This window comes from Triturus cristatus, chromosome 5_1, assembly GCF_964204655.1.
Source record: "Triturus cristatus chromosome 5_1, aTriCri1.1, whole genome shotgun sequence".
Classification (NCBI taxonomy): Eukaryota; Metazoa; Chordata; class Amphibia; order Caudata; family Salamandridae; genus Triturus; species Triturus cristatus.
Genome location: NC_140587.1, coordinates 129,873,294 through 129,892,083, shown reverse-complemented (window position 1 = coordinate 129,892,083; position 18,790 = coordinate 129,873,294).

Below are 18,790 nucleotides of genomic sequence, written 5' to 3'. Positions count from 1 at the left end.
ATACCTCACCAATTTCAAGACAGCAGAGGTACATGTCAAACTCTTTTCAGAGGGGTGCAGTGTAGACAGGGTGCTGTTCATTATTATTATTATTAGCTTTTGTAGAGCGCATAGCTACCAGAAGGCATCCCAGCGCATGCATCTTTACTTTACACAAATGGTGGTTTGCAATTGCAGAGTGCTGGAATCTTGAATCTTTGTGGTAATTGCTGATTTCTTCTACTGGTGTTGAAGTGCGGTGATTTCTGGTATCATCCAACTGCCTCCCTTCACCTCTGCACCCAAAAACATCAAATGCGTCGTACCTCAAGGATTATCCCTCAGCCCCACCCTATTCAGCAACTACATCACCCCACCTCACACATGTTGTCAGATCCCATGAACTTAACATAATCTCCTATGCAGACGACACTCAACTGATCCTCTCGCTCACCGAGGACCCCTCCAATGCCAAAATCAACTTCTGCAATGCTGTGACTGGCAGCCAAATGGATGAGAGACATCTGCCTCCAACTCAACTCCGACAAAACTGAAGTACTGATCTTCGGGAAGAGCACCTCTGCATGTGACCACAGCTGGTGGCCTGCAGAACTCGGACCCACACCGACCGACCACACACACAACCATGGCACCATCCTCGACAGCAAACTGACCATGAAAAGACAAGTCAACACAGTCGCCTCCTCCTGCTTCCACACACTTCACATGCTCTGCAGAATCTTCAGATGGATTCCAACATACACCAGAAAGACCGTCACTCAAGCCCTGGTCACCAGCCGCCTCGAATACGGCAACGCCCTCTACGCCGACATCTCCATCCACCTCCTCAAAAAACTCCAGACCATACAGAATGAGGCAGTCAGATTAATCCTGCAACTCCCCAAATGAACCCACATCGCCCCCCACCTGAGAGACCTCTACTTCCTCCCCATCCAGAAGAGATGCCAGGTCAAGATCCTCACACACACCTACAAAGCCCGCCACAACCTCGGACCTGCCCACATCAACCATCGACTGAACTTCCACCAGCCCTGTAGACACCAGCCCACCTCTTCACTTGCCCTCACACACAGACACATGCATCCGTTGTAGCTGCAGCGGGGGCTGCTCTTTCTCCTACATTGCAGCTAAGACCTGGAACAAACTTCCCCTCTAGCTTCGTACAGTCCCCTCACCGGCAGACTTCAGGAAGATGCTCAAGACATGACTTTTCAACAGAGACACAGCACCGAGGTACTCCTAGGGGTGACAGCGCTGCGCTATACAAATGCTGTCTGATTGATTGATTGAAGGGTATGAGCTTTTCGAAGACCTTCAAAAGCCAGCTGTAGAGCCGATTGATTTCTTTTTTTTGCTCAGAAAATAGGATGGCCCAGAGTTGAGAGTTGAAAGCTGAGGAGTAGATATTGTTCCAATAATTGTACAGTGGTGGCTGTCATAAAACGAAAGTGGAGGCGGGCACAGATTGACGGGAGACAAGGGACGGGGAAAATAATAATTTATAAAAAACATACCTTTCCTTTTGCTGCCACTGCCTCTGATGCCTGCCTCGGTGCTCTACCAGTAGTCTCTGGGTCTGCAGGCTCCCTACCCAATCCAGACGCAGCGCCAGGATTGGTCTGAGCGGCCTGGTCTGCCGCTTAGGCAGTCCCAGGGAGCATGTGGCTTTTCTCCAACATGGCTGTGAACACAGTTGGGTTGGAGAAATAGAAATGAGCACATATGTCTGGCCAGCCTAAGACAGCCGGACAAACTTACATTGCGCACGTCTAAGTGCCCACCACCCCACCCAGCCTCGCCCGCTCTAAACACATGCCAGAAAAATAAAATGATGTTGTTTTATTATCATTTTAATTTTCTGTCACTGACTCTGGCGAGTGGGGCGATGCTCCTCTACCATAACGGAGGAGTCTCTGTAATTGTAGCTGGTCCTGCTCATCAGTTGCTCTCACGTAGAGGTTGGTGGTGAGGGAGATGAGATGGGATTTTGTTCCTTTCATTGTAGCTGCTCCTGCTCATCACTGTTGCAGTTGCTTTCACAGAGAGGTTGATGGTGAAGGAGATGAGATTTTGTTCCTATAATTGTAGCTGCTCCTGCTCATCACTGTTGCAGTTGCTTTCACAGAGAGGTTGGTGGTGAGGGAGATGAGATGGGATTTTGTTCCTTTAATTGTAGCTGCTCCTGCTCATCACTGTTGCAGTTGCTTTCACAGAGAGGTTGGTGGTGAGGGAGATGAGATGGGATTTTGTTCCTTTAATTGTAGCTGCTCCTGCTCATCACTGTTGCAGTTGCTTTCACAGAGAGGTTGATGGTGAAGGAGATGAGATTTTGTTCCTATAATTGTAGCTGCTCCTGCTCATCACTGTTGCAGTTGCTTTCACAGAGAGGTTGGTGGTGAGGGAGATGAGATGGGATTTTGTTCCTTTAATTGTAGCTGCTCCTGCTCATCACTGTTGCAGTTGCTTTCACAGAGAGGTTGGTGGTGAGGGAGATGGGATTTTGTTCCTTTAATTGTAGCTGCTCCTGCTCATCACTGTTGCAGTTGCTTTCACAGAGAGGTTGATGGTGAAGGAGATGAGATTTTGTTCCTTTCATTGTAGCTGCTCCTGCTCATCACTGTTGCAGTTGCTTTCACAGAGAGGTTGGTGGTGAAGGAGATGGGATTTTGTTCCTTTAATTGTAGCTGCTCCTGCTCATCACTGTTGCAGTTGCTTTCACAGAGAGGTTGGTGGTGAGGGAGATGAGATGGGATTTTGTTCCTTTAATTGTAGCTGCTCCTGCTCATCACTGTTGCAGTTGCTTTCACAGAGAGGTTGGTGGTGAGGGAGATGAGATGAGATTTTGTTCCTTTAATTGTAGCTGCTCCTGCTCATCACTGTTGCAGTTGCTTTCACAGAGAGGTTGGTGGTGAGGGAGATGAGATGGGATTTTGTTCCTTTCATTGTAGCTGCTCCTGCTCATCACTGTTGCAGTTGCTTTCACAGAGAGGTTGGTGGTGAAGGAGATGAGATTTTGTTCCTTTCATTGTAGCTGCTCCTGCTCATCACTGTTGCAGTTGCTTTCACAGAGAGGTTGGTGGTGAAGGAGATGAGATTTTGTTCCTATAATTGTAGCTGCTCCTGCTCATCACTGTTGCAGTTGCTTTCACAGAGAGGTTGGTGGTGAGGGAGATGAGATGAGATTTTGTTCCTTTAATTGTAGCCGCTCCTGCTCATCACTGTTGCAGTTGCTTTCACAGAGAGGTTGGTGGTGAGGGAGATGAGATGGGATTTTGTTCCTTTCATTGTAGCTGCTCCTGCTCATCACTGTTGCAGTTGCTTTCACAGAGAGGTTGGTGGTGAGGGAGATGAGATGGGATTTTGTTCCTTTCATTGTAGCTGCTCCTGCTCATCACTGTTGCAGTTGCTTTCACAGAGAGGTTGGTGGTGAGGGAGATGAGATGGGATTTTGTTCCTTTCATTGTAGCTGCTCCTGCTCATCACTGTTGCAGTTGCTTTCACAGAGAGGTTGATGGTGAAGGAGATGGGATTTTGTTCCTTTCATTGTAGCTGCTCCTGCTCATCACTGTTGCAGTTGCTTTCACAGAGAGGTTGGTGGTGAGGGAGATGAGATGGGATTTTGTTCCTTTCATTGTAGCTGCTCCTGCTCATCACTGTTGCAGTTGCTTTCACAGAGAGGTTGGTGGTGAGGGAGATGAGATGGGATTTTGTTCCTTTCATTGTAGCTGCTCCTGCTCATCACTGTTGCAGTTGCTTTCACAGAGAGGTTGGTGGTGAAGGAGATGAGATTTTGTTCCTTTAATTGTAGCTGCTCCTGCTCATCACTGTTGCAGTTGCTTTCACAGAGAGGTTGATGGTGAAGGAGATGAGATTTTGTTCCTTTCATTGTAGCTGCTCCTGCTCATCACTGTTGCAGTTGCTTTCACAGAGAGGTTGATGGTGAAGGAGATGAGATTTTGTTCCTTTCATTGTAGCTGCTCCTGCTCATCACTGTTGCAGTTGCTTTCACAGAGAGGTTGGTGGTGAAGGAGATGAGATTTTGTTCCTTTCATTGTAGCTGCTCCTGCTCATCACTGTTGCAGTTGCTTTCACAGAGAGGTTGGTGGTGAAGGAGATGAGATTTTGTTCCTTTCATTGTAGCTGCTCCTGCTCATCACTGTTGCAGTTGCTTTCACAGAGAGGTTGATGGTGAAGGAGATGAGATTTTGTTCCTTTAATTGAAGGTGGTCCTGCTCATTGCTGTTGCTTCAGCAAGTGCTCTCATGAAGAGGTTGGCCGGGAAGGAGATGGGATGGTGGTCCCTCGGGTGATCTGAAGATTTCCTGTGACTGATGAGTCGGGCGGCAAGATGCTGACATCAAGCCTTTGATCAGCGGTACAGACCAGTGCAGAGACAAGAGTGAAGTTTAGAAACTTTATATGTATGATAGTGGATAGTGGCCGAGGAGGGTCACCTTGAGAGAACCAATGTTTTAGGTCACCCAGAGTGCAAAAGTCGAGGTCAGTACTTAATTTGAGCCGGTGGTTTCAGGCAATTAGCGCTGGCATTTAACTGTAGACACCGTCACTTATAACAGCAGTGGCATGGTGGGGCTAGTTGTATAATTTAGAGATGAGCAGAGTTGCAATCGTTTATTAGTTCGGTATGCGTTAAAAACAACTAATATCTGCTGCCCGTGCTGTTTATATAGCGTTGGGGCCTGGAACAGGCTGACTTGTCGCCCTTGTAGCAGTGTGCTGGCTAGCAGTTGTGTAGGTACTGTGATCGTCAGTGCTGGCGGGGGCGATGCGTGGTGCAGGCTGCAGCGGCACTCATTATTTTACAAATTAAGCACTGGGGAGGTGATGCCTGATGTGAGGTCAGTAAGGTGTCTGTAAATGCTCTGCTATTCGACCAGGGTCTGTGAATGAGCAGTGGGGAGCAGTGACCTGGGAGTGACCACACTCACTGTGACTGAGCACTGAAGGCTTGGACCCTGGAAGGGTCTCTTAAAGACGGCTGCTAGTCCAGCCCACATCTTCCTTGCGTGGTTTCACGGGAGGGCTCTGTGTCCAGGGAGGCTCAAGGCTGCCTCGTGCCACACTGGGGGAGTGTGGTCCCTAACCCGGTATCAGTGACACACAGTAAAAGTAGTTTAGAATCAAGTTCAGATCGAAGATGGAAAGTCAGTCGTGTTTTTATACTAAGCACTAAAGAATGCAGTGTTTTCTGAAAGCGTATGCTGCACACCGTGCAGTGTTACGAGTCCGGTTATATAAATCATATGATAACAGTGCTGTGTGTTCAAGCAGGCTGTACTAAGCACTTGACAGCCCAGCCATATACCCCGCATCAGACGTTAGACTGACGCGTTTCAGTGTGATGGTTCGCATCACCGCACTGAAATGCAGTGTCCCGCATTTCTAGCGCCTCAGCTGTGTGCCGGAGCGCTGCTATTTAGCACCTCCTGACTGCGCAAAGCTTAGCTGTCAGCGCGTGGTCCTTGTGGAAGGATGGGGCCGGCTCAGCTCGAGGCTGGCTATAGTGTTTCACCCAACAGCGCAGAAACTTCACTGACGTCACGGCAGTGGCATGAGAGTCTTCAATCTGAAGATTTGCTTAACAGTACAATAAGGTTACAAGGGCCCTAGGTTAGTTCCCTTGAATTTCTGGTGCTTTGCAGCAGTTTTAAGATTTTCTTAGAGTCTTTCGTTGCTCAAATGGGTGTCATTTCTGATATTTATATGTTTCCCTCGTCTCCGTTGCATGATTTTGCTCGCGAGAAAATGTCACTCATAGTCATTGAATGTCACTCATAAATGACACTGAAATTAAGAAAATGTCACACATGAGCAATCTGAACCTTGGCAGCTATGACTTGATACAAATTGTGGTGTGTTTTCCAAGAGTTTATGATGCACAGAGTGCAGTGCTGCTAGTCCGGTTGTATGAATCATATGAAAACATAGTGCTGTGTGTTCAAGCGGGCTGTACTAAGCACTTGATACAAAGTGTGCAGTGTTTTCAGGAAGACTTCTCTAAGCACACGAAGCGCCTTGTGCAGAGCGTGCTGTCTGGTGCTATGTCATACCCCCAGGGCAGGCTTCGCGGACCTGCCATGGAAAGATTAAGAGTCCAAGCGTTGAACACGTCATATTTGTGAAGTTATAAGATCTGTATAAACATGACTCAACAACGCAAGAAGGCTTGCCCCTGTTGACACACTCCAGCTGTTTCCACAGTTCAGCCGCAACCGGGAGGAAACTGCGTGTTAAGACTGAATAAATACACAGAATTATTTGAGACATGACATAACATCTTGTATAAATAAACAGGAATGAATGTTGAGTCTAAAGAGCAAACAGAGGCCGGAAAAGCTGAGATCTGAGGACCACTGACTGTTACCACCCCTCGGTCCTGTATGACAGCGTTAGAAAGACTTCTTTAAACACAAAGCTTGATGAATTCTGGGACTTGTAGTCTACTGTTTAACACTGAAGGCGGGGACTCCAAAATCCTAGCAGACAAAGTGTTGATGGCTAGACCCCAGATCCGGGAGAGGGTGTGGTACCACATCGGTCGGTCCGGCGGACATGCTGTCAGGTGAGGAGACCAGATCTACTCCTGGTTTGGGCATTCCAGGTGTAAGGCGTTAGAAGGGCCGGAAGTACTCTCATTTGACATTGAACATCTGGACCCCTCTGGGGAGCAGGCGAGTGAGGGACATCTGAGCGGAGGGCTGGGTGTCCGCTGCCGCACGCTTGGCGGCTGGCCCAGGCCGGTTTGTGGTAACCAGCTTCGCCTCTTTGTCCTGACATTCCTGGGTCAGCCACGCCACACCACAGCTGGGGTGTCCCCACGCGCCCTGCTAATGGCTCTCAGATGGCGGAGGGCACGCCAGCTCTGCGGGGAGAGCGTCTGAGCATGTGTGATGCTCCCGCAGCTTGACATGTTTGATGTGGAACTTGGGAGATCTATTTTCTGCAAACCGCTTTCTGCTGCCTGCAAGAGGAGTATCTGGTAATTCTATGCTGCGCAGTCTTTATACAGCACCTCGTGCCCTTCAGGCGACCTCTAGGCGCTAGCGGTCGTGTCAGAACGCCAGGTGTCTCTAGGCTGTGTTTATCTGTGGTGAAAAGTCTCTAATGGGGGAACCTTGGAACTGACGCACTTACCGAAGAGCACGTGCGTGAGTGCTCGGTGGGTCACGTGCTCAGCCGCTGCGGGTTCCCCTATGGCAGAGCCCTATGGTCGGCCAGGTCTCGAAACCCACCCAGTCACTAGCGGGTGCGTGTCTGGTGCGCCGTGGGGTTAGACATGGATGGTGGGTTTCACTGCGCAGAGACCCGTGGCTCTTGTGAACCCCCCTCCCCCCCCCAGCACCTCTGAGATCGTGCATTGGTGCGTCGAGAGCTCTGCTGAATTTACTGCACAGGGCCCCATAGGTGACGGGTTCCTGTGACCTACCGCAACCCCAGTAGGAGTGTACCTGGTGCATCGCGGGGTTTCTTGTGGCTGAATATTTCGCAGAGAGCTCCATAGGTGACAGGATCGCGTAAACTTACACTTCTGCGAGTGTGCACTGGGCCGGCGGCTCTGTTGTGCTGGGTTTCGCTCTTAGGTGACTGGCTCTTGTGAACTACCTCTGCACCAGTAGGAGTGCGCACTATGACTCGTGGGCTCCGTTGTGATGGATTTCACTCCTAGGTGACTGGCTCTTGTGAACTACCTCTGCACCAGTAGGAGTGCGTACTATGACTCGTGGGCTCCGTTGTGCTGGGTTTCGCTCTTAGGTGACTGGCTCTTGTGAACTACCTCTGCACCAGTAGGAGTGCGTACTATGACTCGTGGGTTCCGCTGTGATGGATTTCACTCTTAGGTGACTGGCTCTTGTGAACTACCTCTGCACGAGTAGGAGTGCGTACTATGACTCGTGGGCTCCGCTGTGATGGATTTCGCTCTTAGGTGACTGGCTCTTGTGAACTACCTTTGCACCAGTAGGAGTGCGTACTAGGACTCGTGGGCTCCGCTGTGATGGATCTCACTCTTAGGTGACTGGCTCTTGTGAACTACCTCTGCACCAGTAGGAGTGCGTACTATGACTCGTGGGCTCCGTTGTGCTGGGTTTCGCTCTTAGGTGACTGGCTCTTGTGAACTACCTCTGCACCAGTAGGAGTGCGTACTAGGACTCGTGGGCTCCGCTGTGATGGATTTCACTCTTAGGTGACTGGCTCTTGTGAACTACCTCTGCACCAGTAGGAGTGCGTACTATGACTCGTGGGCTCCGCTGTGATGGATTTCACTCATAGGTGACTGGCTCTTGTGAATACCTCTGCACCAGTAGGAGTGCGTACTATGACTCGTGGGTTCCGCTGTGATGGATTTCGCAATTAGGTGACTGGCTCTTGTGAACTACCTCTGCACCAGTAGGAGTGCGTACTATGACTCGTGGGCTCCGTTGTGATGGATTTCACTCTTAGGGGACTGGCTCTTGTGAACTACCTCTGCACCAGTAGGAGTGCGTACTATGACTCGTGGGTTCCGCTGTGATGGATTTCGCTCTTAGGTGACTGGCTCTTGTGAACTACCTCTGCACCAGTAGGAGTGCGTACTATGACTCGTGGGCTCCGTTGTGATGGATTTCACTCTTAGGTGACTGGCTCTTGTGAACTACCTCTGCACGAGTAGGAGTGCGTACTATGACTCGTGGGCTCCGCTGTGATGGATTTCGCTCTTAGGTGACTGGCTCTTGTGAACTACCTTTGCACCAGTAGGAGTGCGTACTAGGACTCGTGGGCTCCGCTGTGATGGATCTCACTCTTAGGTGACTGGCTCTTGTGAACTACCTCTGCACCAGTAGGAGTGCGTACTATGACTCGTGGGCTCCGTTGTGCTGGGTTTCGCTCTTAGGTGACTGGCTCTTGTGAACTACCTCTGCACCAGTAGGAGTGGGTACTAGGACTCGTGGGCTCCGCTGTGATGGATTTCACTCTTAGGTGACTGGCTCTTGTGAACTACCTCTGCACCAGTAGGAGTGCGTACTATGACTCGTGGGCTCCGTTGTGCTGGGTTTCACTCTTAGGTGACTGGCTCTTGTGAACTACCTCTGCACCAGTAGGAGTGCGTACTATGACTCGTGGGCTCCGTTGTGCTGGGTTTCACTCTTAGGTGACTGGCTCTTGTGAACTACCTCTGCACCAGTAGGAGTGCGTACTATGACTCGTGGGCTCCGTTGTGCTGGGTTTCACTCTTAGGTGACTGGCTCTTGTGAACTACCTCTGCACCAGTAGAAGTGCGTACTATGACTCGTGGGCTCCGTTGTACTGGGTTTCACTCTTAGGTGACTGGCTCTTGTGAACTACCTCTGCACCAGTAGGAGTGCGTACTATGACTCGTGGGCTCCGTTGTACTGGGTTTCACTCTTAGGTGACTGGCTCTTGTGAACTACCTCTGCACCAGTAGGAGTGCGTACTATGACTCGTGGGCTCCGTTGTGATGGATTTCACTCTTAGGTGACTGGCTCTTGTGAACTACCTCTGCACCAGTAGGAGTGCGTACTATGACTCGTGGGCTCCGTTGTGATAGATTTCACTCTTAGGTGACTGGCTCTTGTGAACTACCTCTGCACCAGTATGAGTGCGCACTATGACTCGTGGGCTCCGTTGTGCTGGGTTTCACTCTTAGGTGACTGGCTCTTGTGAACTACCTCTGCACGAGTAGGAGTGCGTACTATGACTCGTGGGCTCCGCTGTGATGGATTTCGCTCTTAGGTGACTGGCTCTTGTGAACTACCTTTGCACCAGTAGGAGTGCGTACTAGGACTCGTGGGCTCCGCTGTGATGGATTTCACTCTTAGGTGACTGGCTCTTGTGAACTACCTTTGCACCAGTAGGAGTGCGTACTATGACTCGTGGGCTCCGTTGTGCTGGGTTTCACTCTTAGGTGACTGGCTCTTGTGAACTACCTCTGCACCAGTAGGAGTGCGCACTATGACTCGTGGGCTCCGCTGTGCTGGATTTCACTCTTAGGTGACTGGCTCTTGTGAACTACCTCTGCACCAGTAGGAGTGCGTACTATGACTCGTGGGCTCCGTTGTGATGGATTTCACTCTTAGGTGACTGGCTCTTGTGAACTACCTCTGCACCAGTAGGAGTGCGTACTATGACTCGTGGGCTCCGTTGTGATGGATTTCACTCTTAGGTGACTGGCTCTTGTGAACTACCTCTGCACCAGTAGGAGTGCGTACTATGACTCGTGGGCTCCGCTGTGATGGATTTCACTCTTAGGTGACTGGCTCTTGTGAACTACCTCTGCACCAGTAGGAGTGCGTACTATGACTCGTGGGCTCCGTTGTGATGGATTTCACTCTTAGGTGACTGGCTCTTGTGAACTACCTCTGCACCAGTAGGAGTGCGTACTATGACTCGTGGGCTCTGTTGTGCTGGATTTCACTCTTAGGTGACTGGCTCTTGTGAACTACCTCTGCACCAGTAGGAGTGCGTACGATGACTCGTGGGCTCCGCTGTGATGGATTTCACTCTTAGGTGACTGGTTCTTGTGAACTACCTCTGCACCAGTAGGAGTGCGTACTATGACTCGTGGGCTCCGTTGTGATGGATTTCGCTCTTAGGTGACTGGCTCTTGTGAACTACCTCTGCACGAGTAGGAGTGCGTACTATGACTCATGGGCTCTGTTGTGCTGGGTTTTGCTCTTAGGTGACTGGCATTTGTGAACTACCTCTGCACCAGTAGGAGTGCGCACTATGACTCATGGGCTCCGTTGTGATGGATTTCACTGTACAGGCCCCCGTAGGTCACTGACTTGTGGAGAGGAGGCGGCATAACGGCCAGAGCTTCCGACTTTGTCACTGGGGAACCAGGTTCGAGTCTCGGCGCCCGCTCAACATCCCGTGATTCTAGGCAACTCACTCAATCTCACAGTTATTACCAACAAATGAATGTGTCCTTGTGTAATGTAAATGGAGGTCATGTAAAGCAACTCCAATACCTACGGGTCGAGTTCGTTCTATAAAAAACTGGAAAACAAAAAATGCATTGACCTCACCTGGTAGGTGACTGAATCTTGTGAACCACACGGCACAGTGCTCCACCTCGGGAGTGTGCAGGGACAGGGCCTGGTAGGTGACTAGCTCTTGATAACTCTTCTCAGCACCCCTGGCAGTGTGCATGGGAAGTCCTGAGCTCTACCGTGCTGGATTTCGTTGCACAGGCCCCGTAGGCCACTGACTCTTGTGAACTACCCCTGCACCAAAGTGCATCACGAGAGACATAACAATCAGGCTTGTGATGGGTTCTGAGAGATTGGAAGGTAGCCCCATGCCTGGAAGATTGACCGAGAGTTCAGGTATTACGGTGAGAGGTTTTCCCTTCCTCCTCTCTCTTCTTTTCTCTGTTCCTCTCGCTTCTCATTCTGCAGCACACATAGAAAGGGCAAAACACCATGAATGATTGTCCCTGTGCAGGAAGGTGTCCCGTCCTGCACTTAAACAATCATTAAATAATGACGATTTGCTGCAGCACACATGGAAGTAACACATCGCTATTTCAGATTGTTTATGTGCAGGAAGGGACAACGTCCTGCACATAAACAATCATTACCTGCAACGCAGGCACCTTCGCACTATGGTGCAAGGTGCCTGCACTTGCGCAAGCAGCTAATTTTAGCATCAGCGCTAGGAGAAACACAGGGGTGTTGCGTATTAAAAATACAGAGCATCCCTGCGTTTTGCAAGACCCTGGCAGCTCCGAATGATGACAAGTGGCCGCATGAACCATGAGGGGCAGTCAGTAAACTTACCGCGCCTTCAGAGGCTCTGTTGTGGTGGCGGCAGAGACATCTCTGGCTGGCAGCCACTGAGCTCTAAGTATGGCAGCCGTAGTCTGCCAGGGCAGCGGAGTGCACAGCGGGCAGCAGCACAGCCCACCAAACTCTAAATATCTCCTCCAGTGTTCATAGATTGTACAGTCTCGAATAAGCGAGGTTTTTGCTTTAGATTTGTTTTCATGCTGTATGGACCAGAGCCACAGTAAGCACATTTTGTGGGAATAAAATGCGTACTATGACTCGTGGGCTCCGCTGTGATGGATTTCGCTCTTAGGTGACTGGCTCTTGTGAACTACCTTTGCACCAGTAGGAGTGCGTACTAGGACTCGTGGGCTCCGCTGTGATGGATTTCACTCTTAGGTGACTGGCTCTTGTGAACTACCTCTGCACCAGTATGAGTGCGCACTATGACTCGTGGGCTCCGTTGTGCTGGGTTTCACTCTTAGGTGACTGGCTCTTGTGAACTACCTCTGCACGAGTAGGAGTGCGTACTATGACTCGTGGGCTCCGCTGTGATGGATTTCGCTCTTAGGTGACTGGCTCTTGTGAACTACCTTTGCACCAGTAGGAGTGCGTACTAGGACTCGTGGGCTCCGCTGTGATGGATTTCACTCTTAGGTGACTGGCTCTTGTGAACTACCTTTGCACCAGTAGGAGTGCGTACTATGACTCGTGGGCTCCGTTGTGCTGGGTTTCACTCTTAGGTGACTGGCTCTTGTGAACTACCTCTGCACCAGTAGGAGTGCGCACTATGACTCGTGGGCTCCGCTGTGCTGGATTTCACTCTTAGGTGACTGGCTCTTGTGAACTACCTCTGCACCAGTAGGAGTGCGTACTATGACTCGTGGGCTCCGTTGTGATGGATTTCACTCTTAGGTGACTGGCTCTTGTGAACTACCTCTGCACCAGTAGGAGTGCGTACTATGACTCGTGGGCTCCGTTGTGATGGATTTCACTCTTAGGTGACTGGCTCTTGTGAACTACCTCTGCACCAGTAGGAGTGCGTACTATGACTCGTGGGCTCCGCTGTGATGGATTTCACTCTTAGGTGACTGGCTCTTGTGAACTACCTCTGCACCAGTAGGAGTGCGTACTATGACTCGTGGGCTCCGTTGTGATGGATTTCACTCTTAGGTGACTGGCTCTTGTGAACTACCTCTGCACCAGTAGGAGTGCGTACTATGACTCGTGGGCTCTGTTGTGCTGGATTTCACTCTTAGGTGACTGGCTCTTGTGAACTACCTCTGCACCAGTAGGAGTGCGTACTATGACTCGTGGGCTCCGCTGTGATGGATTTCACTCTTAGGTGACTGGTTCTTGTGAACTACCTCTGCACCAGTAGGAGTGCGTACTATGACTCGTGGGCTCCGTTGTGATGGATTTCGCTCTTAGGTGACTGGCTCTTGTGAACTACCTCTGCACGAGTAGGAGTGCGTACTATGACTCATGGGCTCTGTTGTGCTGGGTTTTGCTCTTAGGTGACTGGCATTTGTGAACTACCTCTGCACCAGTAGGAGTGCGCACTATGACTCATGGGCTCCGTTGTGATGGATTTCACTGTACAGGCCCCCGTAGGTCACTGACTTGTGGAGAGGAGGCGGCATAACGGCCAGAGCTTCCGACTTTGTCACTGGGGAACCAGGTTCGAGTCTCGGCGCCCGCTCAACATCCCGTGATTCTAGGCAACTCACTCAATCTCACAGTTATTACCAACAAATGAATGTGTCCTTGTGTAATGTAACTGGAGGTCATGTAAAGCAACTCCAATACCTACGGGTCGAGTTCGTTCTATAAAAAACTGGAAAACAAAAAATGCATTGACCTCACCTGGTAGGTGACTGAATCTTGTGAACCACACGGCACAGTGCTCCACCTCGGGAGTGTGCAGGGACAGGGCCTGGTAGGTGACTAGCTCTTGATAACTCTTCTCAGCACCCCTGGCAGTGTGCATGGGAAGTCCTGAGCTCTACCGTGCTGGATTTCGTTGCACAGGCCCCGTAGGCCACTGACTCTTGTGAACTACCCCTGCACCAAAGTGCATCACGAGAGACATAACAATCAGGCTTGTGATGGGTTCTGAGAGATTGGAAGGTAGCCCCATGCCTGGAAGATTGACCGAGAGTTCAGGTATTACGGTGAGAGGTTTTCCCTTCCTCCTCTCTCTTCTTTTCTCTGTTCCTCTCGCTTCTCATTCTGCAGCACACATAGAAAGGGCAAAACACCATGAATGATTGTCCCTGTGCAGGAAGGTGTCCCGTCCTGCACTTAAACAATCATTAAATAATGACGATTTGCTGCAGCACACATGGAAGTAACACATCGCTATTTCAGATTGTTTATGTGCAGGAAGGGACAACGTCCTGCACATAAACAATCATTACCTGCAACGCAGGCACCTTCGCACTATGGTGCAAGGTGCCTGCACTTGCGCAAGCAGCTAATTTTAGCATCAGCGCTAGGAGAAACACAGGGGTGTTGCGTATTAAAAATACAGAGCATCCCTGCGTTTTGCAAGACCCTGGCAGCTCCGAATGATGACAAGTGGCCGCATGAACCATGAGGGGCAGTCAGTAAACTTACCGCGCCTTCAGAGGCTCTGTTGTGGTGGCGGCAGAGACATCTCTGGCTGGCAGCCACTGAGCTCTAAGTATGGCAGCCGTAGTCTGCCAGGGCAGCGGAGTGCACAGCGGGCAGCAGCACAGCCCACCAAACTCTAAATATCTCCTCCAGTGTTCATAGATTGTACAGTCTCGAATAAGCGAGGTTTTTGCTTTAGATTTGTTTTCATGCTGTATGGACCAGAGCCACAGTAAGCACATTTTGTGGGAATAAAATGCCTGAATAAAGGATAAACTGTGGTATTTTTAAAGTATGATTTCGGAAGCGGGTACGTGAGGGACGTGGAAATACCTCAACTAAATAATAAGTGACATAGATGGATCCTCCCTCTCTTCTCATTAACTGAGTTCATTCTTTATTTGGGGTTTTCCCACTTCTGATTCCCACATAGGGACACCAGGTCAGTCCCCCCGGGTGGAGTACTGCCTGCCGTGTTTAGAGCCCTCCCACCTGTCTAGAAGTGCCCTCAGCTCTGCTGGTGCCATTTTTCACTGTTCATACCGAGTGGGCCACCATATTTTTTATACTCATTCAGAAAGTGCTTTTGTGTTTTTACAAGGACAAACCAGCAAATCAGGTTTTCACTTAAAAGACCGCATTCAATAGCCCTTACGCACAGGGGAGCTGTCTCCCTCTGCCAGGGGCCATGGTGACTCTTAGCTGTCCAGGGTCACCATGCCTTGCAAGGTGGAACCAGGCGGGGGAAATACGTGACAGTCATTCATGCTCTAAACAGGGTGGGGCAAGCGTCCCTGTGCCCTGGCGACTCAGTGGGACACGCGCCGTGAGGTCGATAGCTTCTTTGATGGAAACAGCTGATGCTCCGGGAGAAGAAACTCTACGATTTGCCCCTTCAAAATGAGGTGCGAATAAATTAAGGCTGGCGGGTGGGGCTTACTCCTAGCTAAACGCAGGGTGGCTTGTAAATTGGGGAGAGGAAGGTCACCTAAGTGTAAGGATTGGCTGCGAGACCTTATATTTTGCCAGGAACAACTGACGATGTATGCAGAGCTGATGCCCCCTAGGCCCTGGAGACATTTGGGAACCCCCGCGCGCAGAGCTGTGGAGCGGTCCGCTGCGGCGGGAGAGTCAGGGGGAAACACTGAGGCCCAAGAGGCCGCGCTCCCAGCGGAGTGATGGGAGAGGGGTCGGACGGAGGGCAACGGTGAGGAATGTGTAGTTTATAGATGATACTCTGTACAGGGTGCTTGAGTGCACGACAAGTAGCTAAACTGATGTAAGATACTCACGAACTATGTAAGCAACTGTGGACGCGAGGTTTTCTTTAATGCCGACCAAATGATGTCGCGATGTGAGGCTGGCAGATGCCAGCTTATGTTACTCTTTTTTTCCTCTTGTTGAAAATTCAATAAATAAAAAAAAAAATAAAAAAAAAGGTTGGCGGGTGGGGCACCTGCCCTATTTTGTCGAATGCCCTCATCCACCACATTCTAAATGACCGCCACAGTCTGCTGTTGACGAGTAGATCGAGGAAGGCCTCCTGTGCTATTTCAGTCTCTTTTAAAGGCCTTTTAGAACCTAGATCCTATGAGGCCACCTTTTGAATTTGAGAAAGCTCCATAGTCTGTCTTCTAATCTTGACCATCACCTTGGTATGAGCCGTCGCGACGGTACACTTCTGCATCCCTTCTGCATCCCTTGCCTTAAGGCTTGTTTTCAAGGATGGATGCAGTATCAGTACCTTAAAGGTACTGCTGTGGTGGGAGGGGAGCAGGGCCCTGAGAAACAGCACTGCTGTCATCTGTAGGGAGGGGGGGGGGGGGCTCAGAAAGAGCAGCTTGTAGCTGCAAAGAGTTAGATGCACAAAGACATGTCTGTCAGTAGTTCTGACTTGCTCCCAAATTGTCAGAAGGAGGCAAAACATTGTGACTCACAATCGTCTCCATGATGTTAGAATGAATTAGGAGAGAGTTTTGCTTCCCTATAAAGATGCATGTGCATCTTAATCGCTGAACATCCCACGTCAGCACTGCCAATTGCAAAGCTTGCACCCTGCGGTGTTTCTCGTGCCCTCAAAAGACCAGCCCTCTAAAAATCTGTGGCAGACCACAGGGTGGGTACCTTCAAATTAGTGGGCACAGACCTAGCTATCAAGACCTCCTTGAAGAGTAGCGAAGGCAGCCAGGCCGCCCGCGGGAGCCTCCTCCAGTCTTTCTATAGAATGGGTTGGCAGAAATAGAGATAAACGATGCAGGCAGGATGGGAGGTAGTCGCAGGCCCTGAAACTTGGACTGGGAACTCCGGTTGACCAGTTACAAATGGTTCCCACGGAATCCTTTAGCTGGCCTATATGTCTTTGCATGGTTACTCTACTGGTATTGAAAATATACCAGTTGTTGCGTCTTGAGACTCCTTCTTGGTGCCAACTTTGTTATTTTGGTTTATTTTATACATCTTTTCGCTTCTCGAAAGCCTAACATGGGCAGCAGAGGTGTAAAGGCAGCCACAAGAGAGAGGTTGAGAAGTGACTGTTCTTCTGTACTTATGTTTCCCTTTCCTGCTGGTCATATATGGTCCAATGTCCAAAAAACAATTGGTTGCACCAGGATCCATATACATTGCTGTAACTGTGTAGTGAGGAGGTCCACGCAGGAAGGTTGTAATTCAGGATGTTTTATTCAAATAGTAAACAGGTAGTAAGTTCCATACAACAAGTATTTAAGTTCTGAAGGAGAGCCCCACCAGGAGCAGCCTGTCTGCTGCTCAGCCCATGCTCCACTGTCACTTCACCTCTCTGAGTCCCAACATTCCCAGGCACATCATGACTCCAACATTCTATTGGGCACAGAGCACGGGCACTGGCTGAGCAGGAGGTGTAACATACATTGCATTACAAATGCAGGATACTACACACTGGTTTACAGCGATTCCCAACGAGGAAGCAAGATGCCAATTATCGCAATATCAAGGGGCCTGGGGATGGGAAGTATTCCGAGCATGGCTGAACAGGTTATCCCTGGAAATAAGTGCAGGAAAAACAGTGCCCAGTCATTTTGCACTCAGTCACCTTATGCTGGTGCTCTGGGTGGCACCGTTTTACCAAGGCACAGTGGCCTGTGGAGTTAGGATGCGATGGGGCAGAGGCAGTGTCAGCAAAGGCTTGTGAATGCATTGTTGCAATTGTCATAAACACATCATGCGCTGTAGGATAAAAGGTCGCCAGAGGGAGGCAGCATGACATCAGGAGTGCTGACCGGAGGAAGCCTTGCGCTGCTCCATTCGCATACCGCTAGATATAACCACTCCCATGCTCGTTTTAGGTTAACCAGCCTGGTGCTGGCCAATCAAAAGAGCCCAAGTCTGGCCAAGGGCACGTGGAAGAGTTTGAGTCATCGCCAGGAATGGTCTCAGCACATGCAGTGGACTGTCCCTCCTCAGGCACTATGCCACGGACCCGCTAGACACAAACATACATTTCACATGGAGGCAAAAGGCTAATGTCATCAACAAGGCTCAAGGGAGCATCAATTCTCAATTACATTAGAAAACATGAGGAAACACATTATTAAAGAGAAAGTAATGAGAAACCATTAATTGACTGTAGGAATCATAGTCGATTGTGAGATAGTGGTATTGGAAATAGGTGCAATCAACACACAGCTGACTTCCATTTTAATTGGTGTCTGTTAGAAATGGGGTCTCTAGTTAACAGTGGTTTCGACCCTGTCCAAGTAGGGACCCTCACTCTAGTCAGGGTAAGTAAGTTACGCCCTCAGAATAACCACAGCTCACCCCTTTTGGTAGCTTGGCAGGAGCAGTCATGCTTATTCCCAAAGGCAATTTACATACACACACACACACACACACACACACACAGACACACATACCCCACACCACACCACACACACACTCCACATCAGTTTAGAAAAATAGCCAATATTTATATGATTAAATCAACAAAAATCCAACATAAACAACTTAAGATACGAATTTTCAAAGTTAAATAAGTTTGCTGTTCTTAGAAATCAATGGTTGCGCTTGACCATGACAAAGTACCTTAAATGCACTAAAAATCAAAGACGATGAGTGACACATGGGAGGTGAGGCGACGGAAAAGCAAGTGATGTGTCAGTGCCATACTACTATGCAGGTTGTTGGCACGGTGATTATTATTGGTGACAGTGCGTTACGCAGAAGGAATCACTGACAGAATATCAACTACAAGAATATCAACGTCAAAAATAATGGAGGCGAAATATCGAGATCCAGAATATCGACATCCTATCTACATTATGATAAGTACAAAAAATATAGAAAAAAAAATATCGATGTCAAAAATATAGGGGGCGATTCCGATCCTGGAAAAATATTCCCCGTACGAATCG